Raw genomic sequence first — 13036 nt, forward strand, 5'->3', positions numbered from 1 at the left:
CAAAGAACTGTTCCAGGTGCCTTCTACAGTTTTCCAGGGAATTAAGTTTTTTTCCATTAAGAGAATTTTGTAAAGACGTAAATAAACGAATATCCAAACCTGCAATGTCAGGTGAATACAGCAGATGAATCAGAACTTCCCAGTCAGGCTGTATAGCACTTATCGGCTGATCATCAAAGAAATATGCGGTCTTGTGTTATTCTGATGGAAGATTATGCATTTCTGTTGACTAATTCCAGAAACCTTCATTTGGTTTAATTGGGAGCAGTACTTGAAATTAATCATCTGGTTTTCTGGAAGGAATAGAGGACTCCCTTCCAATCCCATCACATACACAGCATCACCTTCTTTGGATGAAGACTGGTCTTTGGTGTGGTTGGTGGTGGTTCATTTTGCTTGCTCCACAATCTCTTCCATTTCACATTATAGTTAAGTATCCACCTTTCATCACCTGTCATAATTTTTTTTTAATACAGAACATTTTTTGTTATGTTTCAGTAGAGAATTGCAAGCAGAAATATTATCAAGAAGGTTTTTTTTTCTGCTTAACTTATGTAGAACCCAAATATCAAAGTGATTAACATGCCAATCTGGTGCAGATGATTTTCAACACTTGATTTGGATATTCTGAGTATCTCAGCTGTCTCCCATGTGGTATAACATCGATTGTTCTCAATTAATGTATCGATGTAATCCCTATCAACTTCAAGGGATCTACCCAACTGTGAAACATTGTCAAACAAGAAATCTCAGCATGACTCTTTACAAACCACTTTTGACATGTTCAATCAGTCACAGCACCTTCTCCATACATTGCACAAATCTTTTTTTGTGTTTCAGTTGGATTTTTACCTTTCTTGGAATAATAAACTATAACATGCTAAAAATGTTGCTCTTTTTTCTTCCATCTTCAATATTAAAATGGCCACACATTTATTTAACTTACATGCAGAGTACATCAAACGAAATGCCAGGCTGGATAAATCACAAGCTGGAATCAAGACTGCCAGGAGAAATATCAATGACTTCAGATATGCAGACAATATCACTCTAATGGCAGAATGTGAAGAGAAACTAAAGTGCCTCTTGATGAAGGTGAAAGAGGAAAGTGGAAAAGCTGGCTTAAAACTCAACATTCAAAAAACTAAGAACCCAGTTCCATCACTTCATGGCAAATAGATGGGGAAACAATGGAAACAATGAGAGACTTTATTTTCTTTGGGCTCCAAAACCACTGTAGATGGTCAATGCAGCCATGAAATTAAAAGAATTCCTTGGAGGAAAAGCTATGACAAACCTAGACAGTGTATTAGAAGGCAGAGACTTCACTTTGCCAACAAAGTATATATAGTCAAAGCTATGGTTTTTCCAGTAGTCATGTATGGATGTGAGAGTTGGACCATAAAGAAGGCCGAGCACCGAAGAATTGATGCTTTTGAACTGTGGTGTTGGAGAAGACTCTTGACAGTCCCTTGGCAGGCAAGGAGATCAAATCAGTCAATCCTAAAGGAAATCAGTCCTGAATATTCATTGGAAGGACTGATGCTGAAGCTGAAGCTCCAATACTTTGGCTACCTGATGCAAAGAGCTGACTCACTGGAAAAAGACCCTGATGCTGGGAAAGATTGAAGGCAGGAGGAGAAGGGGATGACAGAGGACAAGATGATTGGATGACATCACTGACTTAATGGACTTGAGTTTGACCAAGCTCCATGAGATGGTGAAGGACAGGGAGGCCTGGTGTGTTGCAGTCCATGGGATCGCAGAGTCAGACATGACTGAATGACTGAACAAAAAACAAAAAAACCTGACATATCTATAGAATGACATCTTAAGTCACTTTAGCTCTAACTTTCTGTGATTCTATGAATGAATTAATATTTTTGGTAAACAAAACATATTTCTACTTTGTCCATAAAGATATCACTATATTTGTATCTAGACTGTTCTGCTAGTTTAGTAATCATATCAATAAGATTAACCTGATATGCCTTATTTGAATGAGCTTATGTGGCTCCTAGAGATTCATTCTGAATTCCTCTCACTGCCCAACTGCAAATTATTCAATAGACTAGAGCTGTAGTGGGGATTGTTACATTAGACTGGGAGACGTCTCTAAATTTCATCATATTATAAAAAGGAGGAAGGTTTTTCAAAAGAAATGTTATCATATACTTTTTATCAGAAGTATATATGGCATATACAAGGTCAGCCCTATGAGGAGATAGCCATGTATTAGATTGTTACAAATTAAGGGAAGTTAATTTGATCTCCACTTCAGTTGTAACCTATGAATCAGACCACCTTGAGTTATTAGTCATAAGATCATAAATGAAAGTCTAAATGAGAGACAGGTCAAAATAACATTATTGTTGGAACATTATAGTCAATATGATTTTTAAAAAGTCTATGAATGAATTACATTGATACCTATAATACAAAGAGAGGCTGATCTTTAATGAACACATTGATGTTCTGTCTATAACAGAGAGATTTTCAGGATGGTAGAAATCAAGAGCATAGAGGGTATTTCAAGAGTGTAAAGTGTCTTTGTATGCACCTCAAATTATTCCATCTACTTAGCTTTTGACTCCTCCCTATATGGCAGTAATTGCAATGAGCACTTTCCACTCTTTGTTTTCTTAGTACTAAAATTCACAAAGAGGCAAATGGTGTGGTGGCCATGAAATATAACCCTCTCAGATCTCCTGCTCTAAGGAGCGTAGCTGACTGATAATTCCAGCTGCCTTGCCCCTGGATCCGCCACCACATTCTATGAGGCCACATTTTCTCCAGGCTGCTCACAGTGAGTGACTGAACACGTGGTATGAAGGCATGAAATCAGAGGTATGAAGATTCCTTCAGGGCATGGGGTTTTATAATGAGTGGCTTTGTGGCTTCCTTGGTGGCTCAGATGGTAAAGCGTCTGCCTGCAATGTGGGAGACCCAGGTTAGATCCCTGGGTTGGGAAGATCCCCTGGAGAAGGAAATGGCAACCCACTCCAGTACCCTTGCCTGGAAAATCCCATGGACAGAGGAGTCTTGCAGGCTGCAGTCCATGGGGTCACAAAGAGTCAGACACGACTGAAAAACTTCACTTTCTTTTGGGCTTCCCAGGTGGCACTACTGGTAAAGAACTCGCCTGCCAATGCGAGAGACCTAAGAGATGCAGGTTTGATCCCTGGGTTGGGAAGATCCCCTGAGGAGGCTAAGGCAACCCCCTCCAGTATTCTTTCCTGGAGAATCCCCATGGACAGAGGAGCCTGGTGGACTATAGTCCATAGGGTTGGACAGAGTCAAACACAACTGAAGCGACTTAGCATGTCTGCAATGGTTCAAAGACTCCTCTTTGGGCTGGCCAAAACTTTGTTAGAATTGAGATATAGTCTTGAGTCTCTTCTTACCCAGTCCTGCTGAATCCTTTCTCCTCTCCTTTCACAGGTATCAGACCTGCATTGAAGTCTGAGGCTTTCCTTACCTACACCTACTTTTTCTCCCTTTATTTTTCACAGGAGTTTCCCCCAGTAAATCTCTTGCATGTCTAATACTGTGTTCACCTCTGCCTCTTAGGGGATGTTATTTAACATAATATGGAAAATTAAGAACTTCACTAGCTACTATCACTGAAATTTTGGGAAATAAATTAACTGCCCTCCTAGATATTTTGGTTTTACTGTAAGAAAACAAAAATTAAGGTCATTGAATACATTATTTTGAAGAGGATAGCAACTGTATTTCATCTTACTAATGCCAGTGTTGGATATTTTCCTCCAAATCTTTTGGGTATTTTCCTCTCTCTTGCTCTGTGTTTCCAAAGGCCAGCCTCATTCACGGGGCTCACATCAACAGGCTTTCTTGCTTTCTAGCTTCTGGCTGGGTTTCGCCATAAGAAATACACATGAATATGGGAGAACAGGAAGGTTGTGTGGTTGTTTTTATTTTCCAGGCTCCCTCCATGTCAAGCCACAGGTTGGCATTAGTATGCTCTTCTACCAAAGGCAACAGCTCCTATCAAGACGCTGAAGGTGGTGACCTTCAGGTCGCAAATACTTCATCGCACCCTGTTGCTTTCTAACCTTGCCCACACTTTGTGGTCAGTCCCTTTGTTAAACTCTCTTCTGTTTCCTACTTGTTTTCTGCTAGAACTCAAGGTGATATTTAAAAACTCCCTGGTCCTTCTGGGGGTATAAAGCAGGTAATGACTATTTTTACAAGTCCTTTTCTCTATTTATTTACTAGATTACATTTTCTGTTTGGATGCTATCTCATCTTTGCTTGCTGGGTTTATACCTATTCTTAGGAAGTAGAATGCCAATGGTGATACTGTGTTGAAAACATAGTTTATTTTTACTGTTGTTGAGATGTAAAATGATGTGGATTATAATCGTAACATTATACATTTTATTCACAATCTTTTTTCACATAAAATCTATATAGATATATTTTTATCATTTATGAACTTTTCTCTGTGTTATATTTAAACAGAAAGGTTTTTTAAGTCTTTATGATATATGCTACATTATTTGCAGAGGTAATAAAAAGAAAAATAAGACTTTATAATTAAATCACTATCTAACATTCATTTAGGCCTATATACTTCCCCATGAAAATTGCTTTAGTTGCATTTAACAAGTTTTGATATGGAGCAATTTCATAGGAATTTGGATCTAATTATTTTCCAATGTCTGTGATTATTTCTTAATTAATATACAAATTATTCAGAAATATATTTTGAAATTTCCAAATACAAGGACATTTTATCTATTAAATGATCTTCAACTTTTTGTGAGCTAGTATTTGATAAATTTCTTTTTTATTAGTGCAAATATAAGAAAATATATATGTCTAATTACTGAGTACATGGTTCCAAATATGTATTAGACCAAAGGCATTTGAAGTGTTTTTGAAACTTCTATATCCTTATTTATGTTCTTCTATTACATCTATTAGTTATTGAAAGAGATACCTTAGTATCTGCATTTAATAACTAAAGAATAAATCCACTTTACTCTTCATTGTTGTATAATAAACTATTTTGTCCATCCAGTATTTCTCGGTGTTTGTGGCTGATTTTCACTATTAGCTTTGTCCACCGACCTTCTGGAAGTGAAAACCTCTGCAACTAATATGTTTGTATTACTCCTGTTTCACAAGTGAGGAAACAGGCATGGAAAATTTAAAGCATTTGCCTCATGTCATACGTGCAGCAAGTGGCATTTCCAGGAGTTAAACTAGTGGCCTGAAGCCATGTGCTCTACTGACATTCTTTATCATCATCATTATTATCATCACAGTATAAATGACTCTGCCTATTATCTAATAATAATATAATTTAGTAGTACTAAAGTATCCAAGTCTGTGGTAGAGGGAAGGAGAGTGAGTGCTGACTTTATTTTTTAGCTAGTTTCCCTCCTGGCAGCAAAATGCCTCCAGCAGTTCTAGACCACATAGCTCCACATCACACCATCCAGGAGAAGATGCAATCTTTTCCAGGAGGCCCCAAGAGAAAACAAGGAGGCGTCTCTTTCCAAAAATCCCTAGTAAATGTACCCTAGCACCGAGTTGGTTCTGATTAGGTAATGTGTCAATTCTTAAGTCAGTCATGGTACCCTGGGCAAAGGGATATAGTGATTGTTTAAATCAATTTGGACGTATCTCTAGAACTCACAGTGGAGTCAGTCTCACCAAAAACACGGGAGCAGGCTTCTCAAAGGAAATATCATGAAATATTCCCAGAAACAGAGGAATAGATGTTTCGAGACAATGGATATTAGGTAAGCAGAGAGGATGGGAGGGTGTTCCAGCAATAGATAAGCAAAAGGAAAGTGTGAAGTGAGCATGATAGAATGTTAAGAAAGGACTACAGTAAATCTATTATTGTTATAACACAGGAAAATTTTCCACATAGAGAGCCAAGCTACCAATTCTTTCTGATTTTTCTTCTCCCTCTAAACAGAACATATTTTGCTCTTAGAACAAAGAATGTGCTTCAGAGCCACAGTCTCTGGGATCACAATCATTCCTCATCCTTAATTTACTGCAATCAGACTTCGCTCTCAGCCCTCAATGGAAATGTTTTCTGATTCCCAATCAAGGCCTCCCAGGGATCGAGAGAGGTCAGAGTACCAGAGTCTTAAACAAGGGGGAGCAAGAGCAATAGATCACCCCCTAAAAACATTCTCTCCAAGTGGCATCCTTGGAAGAAAGTTCTTGGTAGAAGCAGTGTGAAAGAGAAGCCAGTGAGTTTATTATGCTTACAGCACTGCTCAGGTAATGAGCCAAATGGCAAATAGGGAAGTAGGAAGGGGTTTTTAATTTAACCATTTTAATACAATGGTTTCCTCACCAATCAATGGTGCAGCGTTAGTCCTTAGATCAGGCTTGTCTTCAGATTTGTACCATCTGATGGTATAGAACCTAGCTAACTGTGGGAGTGTTTCCTTTCTTTCTTTTTTAAAAATATTTATTTGGCTGCACTGGGTCTTAGCTGTGGCATCTGGGATCTAGTTCACCAACGAGGGATTGAACCCAGATCCTCTGCATTGGAAGCTTGGATTCTTAACCACTGAACCACCAGGGAAGTCCTGTGGGAGCATTTTCATGTGAGGATCTCGGTATATTAAAATTTGCTGCTGCTGCTGCTAAGTCGCTTCAGTTGTGTCCGACTCTGTGTGACCCCATAGACGGCAGCCCACCAGGGTCCCCCGTCCCTGGGATTCTCCAGGCAAGAACACTGGAGTGGGTTGCCATTTCCTTCTCTAATGCATGAAAGTGAAAAGTGAAGGTGAAGTTGCTGAGTTGTATCTGACTCTTAGCGACCCCATGGACTGCATCCCACCAGGCTCCCCCATCCCTGGGATTCTCCAGGCAAGAACACTGGAGTAGGGTGCCATTTCCTTCTCCAATGCATGGAAGTGAAAAGTGAAAGCGAAGTCGCTCAGCCAGGGGATAACAAAACAGTTCACAAAAATTGGGGGTTATTTTATCTAGTTACACTTAACAAATTAATGCTTTCATACTCAGAAATATGCCCATGTTATGGGATATGTGTCACCAGACTATAAGGTGGGACTATGTCAGGATTATTCAAGGACTAGCAAGAAGATCACTATATTTATAGGGTAGTAAGGAAGGGGTAGGCTTCAAGGGCCAATACTTCCCTGGTGGCTCAGATGGTAAAGACTGCCTGCAATGCAGGAGACCCAGGCTCGATCCCCGGGTCAGGAAGATCCCCTGGAAAAGGGAATGGCAACCCACTCCAGTATTCTTGACTGGAAATTTCCATGGACAGAGGAGCCTGGTGGGCTATAGTCCATGGGGTCACAGAGTCTAACACGACTGAGCAACTAACACTTTGACTTTTCAAGCAAGGGGTGGACCAGTAGAAGATAAGTTTGGGAGGAGGATATGGGAGCCCAGAGGGTGGAGGGTCCTGGAGGCACTGCCTGAATGAAATGTGGAGCTTTTGGTGGATTTGGAACAGAGCACAAGAGTAGCATGAACTGACTTGGGTTTCAGCCAGTCTAGCTTCTGTGGAGAACAGACTATTGGAAGCTAGAGTAGAGGCAAGGAGAACAGACAGGAGACTTGCAGTAATCTGGGTGTAAGATGATGGACAAACGTGGGAGATGGGAAGATTCTGTTTGTATTTTGAAGGCAGAGCAAATAGGATTTGTTGATAGATTAGATATGGGGGGAGGGTGTAAAAGAAAGGGTGATGAGATGATTCCAAGGTATTTGGCCCAGGTAACTGGAAGAATGGTGTTACCATCAGCCAAGACAGGGAACAGGATCCAGGAGACAACCAGAGTTCAGTTTAGGGCATGTTGAGTGCAAGATGCCTGTTAGATTTCTGGATTTAACTGGTTGTCTGATCTAAGGGAAGCCCCTTAACTTCTCTAGGCTTCATCTGCAAAATGAGACATTTGGGCCAGAAAAACTTCAAAGTCCCTCCAGCATTTATTTGATTCTAAATTTCACTTAGCTAAGTTGATTTTGTGCTGTATTTTAGAGTAAATTTTAGTTTTGCAATTTGAAACAGGGAGGTCAGAGTAAGCCTCGTTGGAAAAATCACTTTTAGACAAAGGAAATATAGAAGCTAACCATGAAAGAGTGTTCCATGCTGAGAAAAGCACCTGTGCATGGGTCCTGAGGTAAGAGTGAGAGTGAACCCGTTCATAAAATGGTTCAATTTGAGAAATATGGGTTAAATACAAGGCACACACTGGACCAATAAAACCCACAGAGAGCAGAAAGTCTATAATGAAGGGGAAAAGAGACATTAAAAAGTCTTTAAGGATTCAAAAGCTAGTGGAACATCAAACAGCTTTTAGAAAAACAGCAATAAACAGCAATTTGATGATTCAAGCATAAATGAATCAGAAACATAAGAATTACTTTTCCTCTTAAATAGCTCTGAATAAAAATTTAGACATAAAAGTCCTGGCAAATATGGTTTAGATGGTTTTGTAACCCTTTGCTCCTCTTTGGAAAACTCAACATTTTAAAATTTCAAATTAAGTTTTTGTAAACAATCTTGAATTCAGCAATAATGAAACAATTTGATGTTTGAAGAACTAATGCCAAGCACATCAAAGAACAGGATAACTACTAGAAAAATAATACAAATCATGAAATAATGAAGTTTCCAATTATAGTACAATTCTTTTTAATACAGTTAGGAGCTTTAAAATTTAATAAAAGCAAGGACGATTTCACCATGAAATAGACAAAATCTTTTTGCTTTTGGTATTGTCTAGAATGTAGGCTAAGTACATTTTTTTTTTCCTGTTCCCCAGTCAATATCTGTTGATATTTAACACAAACCTGACAAAATTGGGAGAGATACTTTATTAATTTAGATGGAATGTGAAACCCTTCCTCGCCTTCCTGGGGCTGGAATAATTGAAATGTAAGTGGGAAAGAACAGAGAGGAGAATGTGTCAGGTGAGGAGTGGGGTCATGGCCTGTGTGGTACGCAGGTGGAATATAGTTATCATCCAGGGAGGGAGATTCCAAGTCTCAGATCCTGGCCCTATGGATAGTAATCACAGAAACACCTTACAGGGCACTCACTATGTGGCAGGGCATGCCTTTTACACACATGTAATAGTATCTTTCATTTTGATAAGTGAAGTGTATAGCAAGCGGTCATAGGATTTTTAATTTAAAGATGTATTCCACTGCCTTCTAGCTTCTAGTGTTGCAAAGGAAAATTTCACTGCCAGCCTGTTTCCCTTCCCTTCCCCCACGCTGACCCCCCCCCCCCCCTTTACAGATAACTTATTCATTCTGTCTGGAAGCTTATAAGATTTTCCTCTTTATACTTAGGCAAATAGTAACAGAAAATGCTTAAAGACTGCTTACTATGCACCAGTAAATATTCAAAGCATCTCACATATATTAATACATTTTATCACTGCAGTAACACTTTGAAAGTATTACAGTTTACTATCCTTAGTTTACAGGTGAGAAAACAGAGACATTGAATAAGCTATCCAAGTTAAATAACCTGCACACAGTTGAGTCAAGAGAGCTGATAAATAGAAGAGAACACAGAAGACAAAACCACTGTAAATGCTGTTCTAAAGGCACTGTACTTCATCGAGTGCAGGAAATTTGAAAGAGAAATCTTATCAAAGATGATGGAGCTGCTGAGATTGTTAGTACCCTGGTGTGTGCCGCAGGGGAAGCTGATTGAAGGAAATTCTCTGAGCCCAGCACCTGGAGGCTGCCCTGGGTTAGATCACATCTCTGCTCTTTTAAAACATACTTAAGAGGGAACAAAATCTTGACCGTGGCTTACGTGGCCTTGCGTGAGTTGGGCCCCTGTACACTTTTCCACTATAAACACTTGTATTTTTGTTTGCTTTGTTTTGGTTACCCAGCCCTTGGAATACTCTCCTTAGCTTGGGGAATTCATGACCCTTCCAGATCTTGCCTCTCTGTTGAAGGCATACAGCTTTTCCAGCTCCACTTTTTATCAAGGTCAGAAACTACATCAAATGTGAATGACTGAAGAACTGGCAATGTTTAACCTGTGGGAGAGGAGACTTTGGTGGGGGTGGGTGGGTGAGTGAAGGAAACCATTGATAGAGACCTCTCCAAATATTTGGAGAGCCGGCAAATGAAAGAAGGCTGTGACTCAGGAGCAGAAATCAGGAGTGGAGGAGGAGAAATCGGGGAGAAAAAGTGAGATAGCCAAGCGGTGGGGAAACAGCTCCAAACAAATTCTCCAAAACGATTACTTCTGTATAATTTTTTTTTAATTAACTTTCTTAAGGATATAGTTTCCATATAATAAAAATGCATCTATGCAATGTACATTTTTAAGAATTTTGACAAATGAATTCACCCATGTAACTAATCAAAATACCACACACCCCAAAAAAGTTCATTTTTGCTCCATTCAAATCACCCACTCCTGCCCCCTCCCCTAGCTTACCACTAATCTTATATTGGTTACTAAATCTAGAATTTCATATAATGTAATCATACATTTAATGTCTGGCTTCTTTCACTGGGCACAATGTTTTTGAGATTCATTGCTGTTGTAGCATGTATTTGTTCATTTCTATTTCTCTCTCTTTATAGTAGTAGTCTATTGAGGAGCTATACCAAATTCGTTCATCCATTCATTCGTTAATGGACATTTGGCTTGTTTCCAAATGTTTGTTATCTTGAAGCTGCCATAACCATTCATGTAAAAATGTTTGTGTGGACAACTATTTTCATTTCTCTTGGGTAAATACTCAAGTGAAATTGCTAGGTTACATGGTTCAGTTCAGTTCAGTTCAGTCACTCAGTCGTGTCCGATTCTTTGCGACCCCATGAATCGCAGCACGCCAGGCATCCCTGTCCATCACCAACTCCCGGAGTTCACCCAGACTCACGTCCATCAAGTCAGTGATGCCATCCAGCCATCTCATCCTCTGTCGTCCCCTTCTCTTCCTGCCCCCAATCCCTCCCAGCATCAGAGTCTTTTCCAATGAGTCAACTCTTCACATGAGGTGGCCAAAGTATTGGAGTTTCAGCTTTAGCATCATTCCTTCCAAAGAAATCCCAGGGCTGATCTCCTTCAGAATGGACTGGTTGGATCTCCTTGGAGTCCAAGGGACTCTCAAGAGTCTTCTCCAACACCACAGTTCAAAAGCATCAATTCTTCGGGGCTCAGCTTTCTTCATAGTCCAACTCTCACATCCATACATGACCACTGGAAAAACCACAGCATTGACTAGACGGACCTTTGTTGGCAAAGTAATGTCTCTGCTTTTCAATATGCTATCTAGGTTGGTCATAAGTGCATATTTAACTTTTCAAGAAACTGCCAAGCTTCTTGCTAAAATATTTTACATTCCTACCAACAATGCATTAGATTTCCAGTTGCTCCATATCCTTGCTGACATTTAGTGTTTTAAGTCTTTAAATTGGAGCCCTCTCATTGGCCTTTGGTGTATATCATCACAGCTTTAATTTGCACTTCCTGAATGACTAATGATTTTGGATGTTGAGCATTTTTTCATGTGTTTATTTGTTGCTCCCATAGCTTCCTTGGTGAAATGTCAGTTAAAATCTTTTCCCCATTTTTCACGAGTTGTTTAAGAGTTGCAACATCCTTTATATTGTCTGAATAGAACTCCTTTATCAGGATTATGTTTTAGAAATATTTTATCAAAAACCATGGTTTGAATTTCTTGGCAGTCATTTTAAGAGAAGAAGTTTTTAATTTGATGAAGTTCAATTTAAGCTCTTTATTTTTTGGTTCATGCTTTTTGCATCCTATCTGAAAGAATCTTTGTCTAACTAAAAGTCACAAAGATTTTCTTCTAGATGTCTTATTATTTTAGCTCTTACACTTTGATCTCATGTCTAATTCTTATGTGGGCTTCAGTTGTGTCCAACTCTTTGTGACCCTATGGAGTGTAGCCTACCAGGCTCCTCTGCCTGTGGGATTTTCCTGGCAAGGATACTGGAATGGATTACCATGCCCACCTCCAAGGGATCTTCCTGATCTAGGGGTTGAACCCATGTCTCCTGTATTGCAGGCAGATTGCTTACCATTGAGCCCCTGGGGAAACCCATCTGATTCTTACCCTAGCACCATTCAGTTCAGTTCAGTTCAGTCGCTCAGTCGTGTCCGATTCTTTGCGACCCCATGCATCACAGCATGCCAGGCATCCCTGTCCATCACCAATTCCTAGAGTTCACCCAAACTCATGTCCATCAAGTCAGTGATGCCACCCAGCCATCTCATCCTCTGTCATCCCCTTCTCCTCCTGCCCCAATCCCTCCCACCATCAGGGTCTTTTCCAGTGAGTCAACTCTTCGCCTGAGGTGGCCAAAGTATTGGAGTTTCAGCTTTAGCGTCAGTCCTTCCAATGAACACCCAGGATTGATCGCCTTCAGAATGGACTGGTTGGAACTCCTTGGAGTCCAAGGGACTCTCAAGAGTCTTCTCCAACACCACAGTTCAAAAGCATCAATTCTTCAGGGCTCAGCTTTCTTCATAGTCCAACTCTCACATCCATACATGACCACTGGAAAAACCATAGCCTTGACTAGACGAACCTTTGTTGGCAAAGTAATGTCTCTGCTTTTGAATATGCTATCTAGGTTGGTCATAACTTTCCTTCCAAGGAGTAAGCGTCTTTTAATTTCATGGCTGCAGTCACCATCTGCAGTGATTTTGGAGCCCAGAAAAATAAAGTCTGACACTGTTTCTACTGTTTCCCCATCTATTTCCCATGAAGTGATGGGATCAGATGCCATGATCTTCGTTTTCTGAATGTTGAGCTTTAAGCCAGCTTTTTCACTCTCCACTTTCACTTTCATCAAGAGGCTTTTTAGTTCCTCTTCACTTTCTGCCATAAGGGTGGTGTCATCTGCATATCTGAAGTCATTGATATTCCTCCCGGCAATCTTGATTCCAGCTTGTGCTTCTTCCAGTCCAGCGTTTCTCATGATGTACTCTGCATAGAAGTTAAATGAGCAGGGTGACAATATACAGACTTGATGTACTCCTTTTCCTATTTGGAAC

This window comes from Bos javanicus, chromosome 1 (genome assembly GCF_032452875.1).
Source record: "Bos javanicus breed banteng chromosome 1, ARS-OSU_banteng_1.0, whole genome shotgun sequence".
In the NCBI taxonomy this organism is placed as follows: Eukaryota; Metazoa; Chordata; class Mammalia; order Artiodactyla; family Bovidae; genus Bos; species Bos javanicus.